The following is an 11,716-nucleotide window of genomic DNA, read 5'->3' on the forward strand; positions in this document are numbered from 1 at the left end:
ATTTTTTCTTCTCATTAAGACCTGATAGTCTCCAAATCCTTAATCTGATCAGGCAGCAGCTTCTCTTGGGTTTCCTTCCTGAAGTGATCTGTAGGCAGCTGAGGTCTGGATGGGAAAGCGAAAACCTCAAAGGAGCCTCTGCTTGTCCAGCAGAGCAGCTAAAGCCATTCCTGATATTCTCCCTTTGGATTCTTTCTCCTTAAGTTAATTAAATGAGATTGGTGATACACGCAAGGCTCTCACTATTCAACCATTCAGTTGGGAAACTACCTTGCAATTAAGAATCAAGACAGGTGACATAAGAACGATCTTTTGTGTATGTTTAATAGTTTCTCAGGAGACATGATTAAGAAAAGTTGTGATGATGCTTAGTGGTAAAGGAAAAAGTAGGCAGAAAAAAATGCTACCTTTCTCTAGACATCTTTTATTGCATCTGTGGCAGCAAAATATCCTACGTAGCCTCTGGTTTAGCATAGAATCACTGTGACATACATAAATCTCTGGAAAAAAAAGAGTAGACATTTCTCAAGGAGAACAATATAAGTATATTCCTAAGAACTTAGACATATAGCTTTTACTGGGTTGCATACGTTCTTTACTTATCTTGTTTGCTTCTCAGATATGTACAAATTATTTTGAGGAGCAGTAGTAGTGTGAACTGAATGAGTGATACTAATCTAACAGCTACAAATAGTAGAAGAGTTAATATTTTCATTGGTGTTTTTGTTTCTGAACATATCAGAAGATTCATGCCCTTTAAACTTAAGTTAAACTAAGCCTTTTGAGAGTAAAAAGAATATAATGTTTTTGATTTTATAACTTTACATCAATCAAGCCCTATTAAATATTATTCCTCTGATGACTTGCAGTCATATAATTTCATGTAATTATTTCTGATATTGATATTTGACTCATTTTTTCGATTTTTCAAAATCTATGATTAAAAACATCTTTGGAAAATGTTGCTGCTTGCTAATTACTTTATAATATATATTCTCAGTTACTATGAGTAATTCTTCTGCATATATAGCTTTCTTGTAAGTTTCCTGCCCATCCTCTGCCCCAATCCTACTAGATTACTTCTTCATTGTTATAGATATTCTGTGCACGGAGGTCTTGGCGTGTGGGCAGGGTCATTCTGACTTCTTAATTATACAAAAGGAAGGAAGGAAGAATGATAGTAGCAGTTAGTTTCATGATAGAAATAACCATCCTGTAGCATTTGAGTTCAGTTCTTATTGTAGTTAATTTTGCTGGTAATCAAAGATCAGAATTTTAGAGTCAGGGAAAACCGAGCATGTTAATGGTCAGCATAATACAGGGATTCCATAATATGAAGAGTGTAGCAAAAGCCCCAGAAGTTGTGTGGAACAAACCGAGAGAATAATTAGGAAAATGATAAGATATTATGGAGGAAGACAAATGGACATATAGGAGACAGAAACATTCTGTGGCTTGGGTTTTGAGGGAGATATGTGGCAGAAGCATGACAAAACCAGCGGTTTCACAGAATCCTGGGCCAAAGCTCCGTATGTAAATAAGCCACAGATCTGTTACAAAAGGAGCTTTCTTTTCAGGAAATCAAAAAATTATCAGGGCCTCATTCAGTCTGAGAAGTCATAAAATTATATTTAACTTAGACAAAATTTGGATGTTCAACAGAGCAATATTTGAATAAATTATAGGAAGAGGAGGACTATATAGCCATAGATAATAATTTGGTCCATATGTATTAGGATATATGGAAAATTAAGTAGCCACAGATAGCAGTTTTTATCTATACTTTGATACAAAAAAATGTTTAGTATATATTTTTCCCAGTGGTAAAAGGAAATAAATTTGGGAGAATACTTTAAACATGTACTATCATTATATTTTTATTAAAAAAAATGTGTTTCTGAAAAATAAAAGAGAAAAAAAATAGAGAAAAAGAGGTGGGACAGTAAATTCTAAGGCTTGAAAATGAATTTTCTTGGTAGGAAAGTATGAGAAAGTTGGAAAATTATCATATTTAAAGTACATGCAGTCTGTTATTTAATTTCAAGTTAATAATATTTACTTTTTATAATTTATTAAAGATTATGTGAAAATATGAAAAACGAAGTATCTCCCCAATTTTATTATTTGCTTTTAGCTTTATTCATGACTTGTGTGATATAGAATCTTTCAATTCTCTGTAGTAAATCTGTCAAGCTTCGCTCTTTCCTTGGATTTTATGTTTTAATATGTCTTCAAATTATTTCAATATTAATGTTTTACAACTGAATTTGTTTGGGCATAAATTGAGGGGCATGTCTAATATTTGACTGTAAGTAATTGTATCGAATCTGTGTACTATCTGCATTCAGGTGACATTATTATATATACCATTTCATACTAATCAAACACTATCAAACTTCAACCATACATCTCTTACTGATCATATTTTTCAAATAAATACTCGTTAGTCTGTTTAGGATTCTATAACAAACTGAGTAACTTAAGGAACAAACATTTCTTTCTTACAGTTCTGGAGGCTGAGAAGTCCACGATCAAGGCACCCATATTTGACATCTGGGGAGTAGAGTTCATAAACTATTGTCTTCTTGCTGTGTCCTCACATGGCAGAATGGGCAAGAGGGTTTTCTGAGGCCTTTTTTTATAAGGGCACTAATCCCATTCATGAAAGCTTCACCCTCATGACCTAATAACCTCCAAGGGTTGTACCTTCTAACTTCTTTACATTGGGAATTAGAATAAAAATTGTGAGGGGATACAACATTCAGTTCAAAACATATGCCATAGACTTAAAAGTCCTAAAAATTATTTAAATAACTATTGACATAAAAAATCCATAATCTTAGGAGGCAACTCTTTTAAAAACATCAGAAATAATTTTATATTTAAACATTTTTTAAAAAGTTATTCATATTAACAAATTGTATGTGGGCGTGCACTTATTTAAAGAAGGTTAAGAACTAAGATAGAAAATTTGAATAATTTTTCTGGCTAAGGATACACTACCAGTGCTTAAAATTTCTCACTAGAAGTATTATTAATGATTATGAAAGGGTTACCAAATTGAATCTATAATGATCTTTTATAATCTTCAGTTTTAATCCTCTTTATGGAGTTGTAATTTATATTTTATTATGTATTAAAATTAATAACAGTACGTTTTAGACATTTGTTACAGTTGGGTTAATATAATTATGTATTCTCTATAAAAAATGTTACCCACCACATTCCTTCAACTCCCATTACTCTATAAAATATTAACTGGTATTTTGAATATACACATGTATACACACATATATTTTATATAGGCTAAAGTTTAATTTTAAGTTACAAAACCATGCATAATGTTCTTTCTTTGTGTTGAAAATATAATCGATTTTGCTAGTTCTCATTCAGCTGAATGAGCTCTTCATAAGCTGTGATGGGAATATCACTTAGTAGATTAATGTAACTTCAGCCCATTACACATAATGGTGGTCAGATTAATTCACTAAAACTTTGATGACATTCTGGATAGTAAACCAAGGAAAAATTAATCAGCTTGGTGCTGTGCATCATATTACACTTAGAAGTGAATCATATGAATGTAAATTATGCAAATTATTTTTGTCTTTTCAGAATAGTAGCAAGTATACTGTGCAGTTATCCATTTTAAATTCTATAATTACTAAAGTATTTAGTTTTTCATCAGCTCTGTTATAAAGATATCAAATGGTTATAAATTGTACAATCATGTATTTTATAACTTAAAAAAGTGTACTTTGTACATTCATTAATAAAATCAGTTTAATTGCAACTATAAGAAATAAAGCATTAGAAATGTTTGGTCAAATAATCCAGTATAATATATAATTGTAGTGGGCATTCTCTTATTTTTAATTTTCAGTAGACTGCTGTTTGTGATGTACTATTAGATTTCATAGATTGATTTAATCATCATGTTAAGAATTCTCTTTTATTTCAAATTATGATATTTTCTTTTCTTCTAAAGTAATCAGTTTCTTTATGTTTGAATATCTTTTGAGAAACCCCTCGATGATATGTATTATATGATTAATTTTTAGATAAAGTGAGATCAGTCGTAGCATTGTATTTCCCAATGGAGAGCATGTGAAGTCTGAACCTGTCTTAGATTTAACTTCTAGTATTACGGTGGGATCTTTTATTAAATCATAATTGTTGGGCAGGTTTAGATGCAGCCAATTAACTTTGCAATTTATAGCACATATTGTTAAAGTTCAGATATGCACTAGTAATATGGGGGAATCACTGTAGCTAGTCTCATTTTCTAATTCTCTAAATTAACAAATACATGAGAAAATACAACCCATTGATAACACCATTTCTAGGAATCTTGCTCTTTGTCCTGCTGTCACTTAATTTAATTAAGAGTTCTATAAATCACATTGTTCCCTAGCTCTGCTATATATTCTTTTTCCTGGAAATTGCTATTTCTAAATAGGTTAATTTAAAAGAACTTTGGTCACTATTCATTCATTGTTATTATAAATCAATTGCTTTAAATCTAAACTTATTTAGATTTAAATAGGTTAATTTAAAAGGACTTTAGTCTCTATTCATTCATTGTTATCATAAATCAATTGCTTTAAATCATAAGTGTCAAAAAATTTCTCACTTTTACTTACTAATACACACACACACAAACACACACACATTAATAAACACGTCTTGGGATCATTTTTCCTCTTTAAGAATAGGAAGAGTTCTTGAGACCAAATGATGCCAGTTTAAAAGAATATTAATTGGAAGAATTTTATGCATAAAAAATTAAAACAACAACAATAAAAATGACATAATTCAGGATGCATAGAAATCTTTTGCATATCTTCATTAATGATATATATATGGTCTTCATTAAAAAATTGTTTTATTCTTATAAAACATTTAATAATATAGAATGATTATAAAATGAAACTATAATAGGAAATGCATACACAGATAGACACATGCACACCCACCACCTAAAATGCTCTTGCAACTGATGTAATAAGTGAGAGTGTACTACTTAGTTACACCTCACCTGCATAGTTTAGTCTAAAATTCATACAAAATTACTTTAAGATCACTTTGTATTTAACATTTGACAAGCACAGCCTATTTTTTTTAAAGGGTAAAGATAATAAAGTCAAAAATAATGATTTTATTATAGTTTCTGTTATAGTTAAATATATTCACAGTGGAAAAATATATAGAAAAATGTTATTCATTTAGATTATTCTGCATGCAGGACTAGTCAGCCTCTTCCAAACACTGAACAGAAATTAAAGCCACACATAACTTTTTAAGGGATAATATAACATACTCTATTTTGAAGGAAGTTCGACTTCCATTTGCTACCATTTGACTATGGTTTGGCCTCCAACATATTACTCCCTTGTCTCACTACGCAGTGCTGCTCCAGTGCAATAGTAGTGTCCATGCCATGTTTACCATAGAATGACATCTTTCCAAAACTTCCACTCATTGTAGAGAGTCCCATTTTCAGACATTGCAGCAGCTATAGTTTATAATAAATATATTTTTACCTTTAATCTAATTGTCCCCAAATATTTTATTTAAAAAGTTAGTTTAGTTTTTGTTCACTCTTTATGGTAGGTCTTTCCACCTGAAAGAGACACAGGCTTAAATTTGATGACAACTGTGTACTATGGGAGAAGACCAACTGAATACTAGGTATTGAGCATCTTAGAATCATTCCTCTGATACCTGCCCCTTCCATGTCCTTGAACCAAGCTTGTGTTTTGTTTGGGGATTTCCCATATAATGAATTATTTCTAAATGGCTCTTTCAGTTGTTCATGTCTAAATTGTCATCCTTGTAAGCTAGTGAACATTATAAATTTTCCAAAAATTTATATCTATATATCTATCTCTGTATCTATCTATATCTGTATCTGTATCTATATTTATCTGTATCTGTAGCTATATCTAATCTGTGTCTATATCGATAACTCTATAAACATTCTTGGTAAATGATATTTATACTTAATATTTAAAAAATAAATAGAATACCATTACCTATAGTCATTAGGAGTAAGCAAGTGATTTTGGAACTTGTGCTTTTTAACAAATACGTAAGTATATATTTATTTGCCTTATTAGTTTTTTGATGTGTGAAAAACACCTCTCTAAAGCAGGTATAATTGCTCTAGTTTAAACATATTTGCTGTAATTTACTTGCTTTTTATTGTTGTTGCTGTTGTTTGAATATTTATTTTTATGTTTTGATTTGATTCCACCAAATGAAAGGCTTAGATTTTCTAATATTTTTAACATATATTGATGACCTCTTGGTTCATCTTTTTGAACATTATTTTACCAAAAAATGGATACATGTCAAGCACTAAAAATGATAGCTACTCATAGCTGGATATTAAAAAAAAATACAATTCTTTAAATTTTTCTTTATTAACTTTTTAAATATAGATTTGAAACATGAAATATGTAGCATTAATATAGGTTATAAAACAAATAATATATTAAATGCTTTGAGCTTACCACAAGAATTAGAAACTTACTTCATAAATTATATTAATGCTAGATATGCTTTGTCAACATTTTGGTTAAAACTCTTGAATTCACCTCCACTAGTTAGATGATCCTATATGTATTTTTCATTGCATCATTTCTGCTAACAATATTCTTTTTTAAAAAAGTTATTGTTTTGACAGGTGAGTTTATATAAGATGAGCATCATTTTTACTAAAGAGTTTAATAAATACCTAGAAATATATTTGCCTGGTTCTGTTTTTTTTTTTTTTTTTTTTTTAATTTGTGGGACTCTTCTTAAGTATTTCTTGAATTCCTTCATAATTATTCTATACTACTTTACTTATTTCTAAATTAGTTGTATTAAGTTCTTTGGGGACTGTTAATCTCTCTACTATGCAAGAGACAGAAATCTACTATGCAAAAGACAGAAACAGGGCTTATAAGTAATAAGTAGAACAAAAAACAAAAAAACACCACTTATATTGAGATATAATTTACAAAAAATTGTACATATTTAATGTATACAACTTACTGAATTTGGAAATAAGTATATACCCGTGAAACTATTCCCACAATCTATATGATAAACATAACTATCACCTCCAAAAGGTTCCTCCTGCTCTCTTTATTATTATTATCATTATTAGTTTTTTGTTTTTATCTAGTGCATACCAGAGTCTTTGAAAGAATAGTTGTCAGTTCTAACCTTGTATTAACACATCATTTAACCAGTCTTATGGCATAGTCGTGGTATAATAAAACAAATTTATGAGATAATAGTTACAGTGAATGACAACACATAATTGCAGTTTCATATGAGTGTATTACAACTGGCATTTAAAAAAGAGTTATATTATAGAAACAAAGTACTTCCTACTTAAGTTGTGGACATTTAGAAAAGCACTGATATGATAGCAATGTTTGTTCAATCTTCATTAAAGCATAGTGTTTCTGAAATGGAACATAAGTATGCTATTGGTTGTGATTTGAAAAATCTGTGTTCCACTTATAGATACATGTTATTTTTGCGATCTTGGTTGAGTTTTTATCTTATTCTGTAAAATCAGGAAATAAATAATATAATTACTATGTATCTTACTATCGTACCATCTAATAGAATATCAGACACATATGGCATTAATTATGCATATATTGAATGAATTAATAAATCTCAAATAACTACTTTTCACTAAACATATGGTATAATTATGGATTACAGAAAGTATGTAATGTTTTTCAAAGGCATTATATCAGAATAAATAAAGTGAGTTTATTGCTCTGGCATTCAAATATGACACTAGGCCAATACGGTCTTCTCAGTTTTCTCTGGTTATAAGATCTGGAGTCACATGCCTATGTATCCCATAGCTAATTGAGGCTAGACTGTGTCTCTGTGCTGGTAAGTAAGATTTTAATTCAAACTTTCAGAGTGTATTATTCAGGTATATGAGTTTGTTAATATACATAAATGCTTTGGTCAAATGTCTAAATCTACTTCAGAGTTGTCTGTGGTCCAAATTTGAAATTTTCGATTTTAGAGATCAAAAAATATTCATTTGGATAAGTTTAGAATTACATTAAGAAGTTTCAGGATGTCCTCTATTTATCATGAAATGGAAGCCATGAGATAAGAGAAAAGACTGGAATTATCAGTACGAATCCAATACTGACTTTCAAAAAAAAAATACCATACTTCAGAATTGATCAGAATGCAGAACTGATTTAAGAGGGTGAATAAGAATTGTTGTTGTTTTTAACTAAAATATATTAGAGCCAAGAAAAGCTAATAAAATAACTCATTAAGCATGTAGTAATTGTCAAACAGACCTATGGCTGTCTCTGAACAAGGTGACATTTTGAAAATAGATTTCTACAATTGGCCCATTAGAGCCCTTTATGGTGTTCTCATGGTAGCCTTGGTGAATCTACCAACTTTTAGCCACAGCATTCATGTAAAGAAAGTAGAAGTTGTCAACGAATGTAGGAGCTTTCAACAAATTTGTGAGGATGAGTAAGAGAGAGAGGGAGAGAGGAGGAGGGGAAGGAGGAGGAGGAGAAGAAAAAGGATGTGTTGAACAACACATATCCATATACAGGCTGTTCCACAATGGTAGTTATGGAAGGTCCTGTTTGAGTTTATGATATATAGAGCTCAGAAAGATATCACCAGAGAACAGATTAGTATGATGCTATGTATCCTTCACCTAGGCTATTCAGATTTGTTTCTGTGAGGTCCATACTAGTTCAGAGGGAGGGAAAAAAGTTATATATAGATAACAGTAGAAGTTATTTTGGGTTTTCTGAAGTTAAAATGAGTACCTAACCATATTCTTCAAACATGTTATAGGACAATGTTGTTTTTTTGACCTATCAAATTCAGCATCAAAGGCATGCTCTATAGGACTCAGATGCTACAAATTGCCCTATAGTATAAAAATAAATTCAGACCTTATGTATATATTTATTATACTTACAAATAGTGTGCTTAAACCAGATACCTAAGCATAGAATTCAGAAGTGGGCCTTTGCATATGGTAGGATACCAATAAGGCAACGAGACTCTATTTAATAGTTCCTTATGTCCATCATCTCAATGAAAAAATATTGTCGATGCTTGTTTTCCACTTTATCTGAATTTCAAATCAGAGTTAAGATTATCAACAAAGAATTTATGTCCATATTGTACATTTGCTTGGATAAATTATAGTTGTTACAAAGCAAGTTATCTGAATTTTAACAGACATTTAAAAAAAAAGCTTTTAAAGGCAGACATATTTATATTTAGTATTCCAATATTATCTAAATCCATAAATATTACATATTCTCGCATATCTGAAAAACATCTAGCATAATTTTTAAATTTTATTTTCTAATATATACTATAACTAAATGTAAATGGATATTAAATAAATATAATATATATCAAACTTCTTAGATTTTCTTAAAAGTATTCTTAATCATGTTAGAAACTAAGTTAAAAATAATTCATGTTTTATGTCTACATAAACTAGAAATATATAAACTAGTTTATCATTTTAAACTGCTTGTTTTCCAGTTTGTCCTTCCTGAGTGTTAATTTTCTGTATGTATGTAGCAAATTTTAGGTAATATTAGTTAAGCCTAAAATAAATTCTGAATTCATTTCTTGTATTCTGTAAAAGACTTTATAAAATTATTAGGCATGATGGACAAAAATAGGTTGAAATATTAAGACACCGATTAATATAAATCACAGCCAATTTCAAACTTAAAATAACATATTTCGAAATGCATTTTTATGCTTATCTGTATGTACATAAACCTGTCTATACAGTAAATACACACAAATTCAGTTTCACACACACATGTATATATACAAACACACATGTATGTATGATTTCTAGATCACTTAAGATGTGTCTTATCCTTCAGATAAATGAAGTTTAGATTTGTTGAAGAAAATTAATTCAAACCAAGTTCTGCCTACTGAGAACCGCTGAGTCTTTTCACTGCATCATTCTGCCTTTTCTTAAAATCTCATCTCTGTGGTTAAATGTGAGAAGTAATATTTGATTTTATTTCTGTTTCAAACATTGTTGGATTTCATTTTAATCTCAGAGAGTGCAATGCATTAGAATTTATTGTTCACATAAAAATTACAGGACATTACTTGAATAAAGATGAGGATTGTGGCATTATAATGGGTAGTATGTTTTTCTAATCCGAAAATTGACAATTCTTTTCAAATATACATTCTGGGGCTCTACAATTAGCTTAATTATAGAAGAATGGCATACTCGATTTTTTTACTAAATAAAGCAGTTAATTTAATTCATTAATTTTTTTGTAGATTAAAATATTTTTAATCACTTTTCTTAAGATACTTGCTTTTTTTCTTCTCTTGCCCTCCCCTCCCTTTTTCTCCCAGCACCTCTTGTTCTTCCATCCTTTTCTCTTCCTCTTCTCTTTTAACTTTCTTCCCAATTAGATATCAGCAAGAGACTTCTGATGTACTTCTACAGTTAAAATATTTGGGAGTGATTTTAAGCTGTAACTGAGTGTTAATTTGTATGACTGAATAGCTTCCAAATAGCCCAGCAGACATGAATAAATTTATTTCAGCATTGGGAGAAATTACACTTTTGTCCTAAGACTCTAAAGAGAAATATAATGGTGAATAATTAAGTGCAGAACATGGTCTATAGTTGGTAAATCAATTTATGGACTGCTTCTTGTTCCCTAAATTGAATATACTATATAAATATAAAGTGTTTCTCTTAAAGGCTTAAACTCAAAAGTTAAAACAAAATAGTCATGATTTAAAGTAAAAAGTAGATGGCATGTCAGCACTGCTCAAATCACTCAACTATGTTTTAGTACTATTTATTTTAAATTCATGACAGACAGAATATCAAATATATCTTCAAATTCTGCCCTACTTTCTGGCACTAACTAGCTTTTAAAAAAATCAATGCTAGGCTATCTCTTCAGGGGGAAATATATATAATTTCTCATTTTGAATCATTCTTTACCTTTCCTTAAGTTTGTAGGAGGAGTCAAATCAGCTTATTGATTCACAGTTTCTCCTAATAAGCTAAGTGTTTCCAGCATTGTTGTGAACAATACACTTGGTTATCTGCTTCATACTTGCTTCCTTTCTCTACAGAGAGCTCCACATTTGTCCACACCTTTCCTTCCATCCTCCCCAAGAGGGCAGGGGTTAATTTCCATTAGATTAAAATAACCATGGTCATTCCTCACCCCATGCTAGTGCTAGTGATTCATTTAGGAACAGGCATAAAACACCATCCTGGCCGAGGGACACTAGGTGGAGTCCACAGGGAATGCTCTGGGGAAATTTTTCACCTTGGCGCAAAAGCCGTACTGCTGCAGAAGGCAGAGTAGATACAAATATTCTGTGTGGTGGATGGTTTTTGTATGCCTCTGAATTCACCTATCTTTAAATATTTATTCCTTCAGATTTTGAAGTGAGCTCATGAATGTCTTAGTGTTTAAACCATTTGGAGTTGGATATTAATAATAAAATCCATCGGTAACCTAGTTGACAGTACTATTTGGGAACTGTAGTGTTCATTTGGATCCATGTAGGACCATGTTTAACTGTAATAAATATAAACCTTCCCACACTCTTTTGAAATTATATTAAATTTTATATTAGATTAAGTCAAAACAAAACAATGGTATTTTGAGATGAGATTTTTTTTTTT

This window comes from Pteropus vampyrus, unplaced genomic scaffold, assembly GCF_000151845.1.
Source record: "Pteropus vampyrus isolate Shadow unplaced genomic scaffold, Pvam_2.0 Scaffold27, whole genome shotgun sequence".
NCBI lineage: Eukaryota > Metazoa > Chordata > Mammalia > Chiroptera > Pteropodidae > Pteropus > Pteropus vampyrus.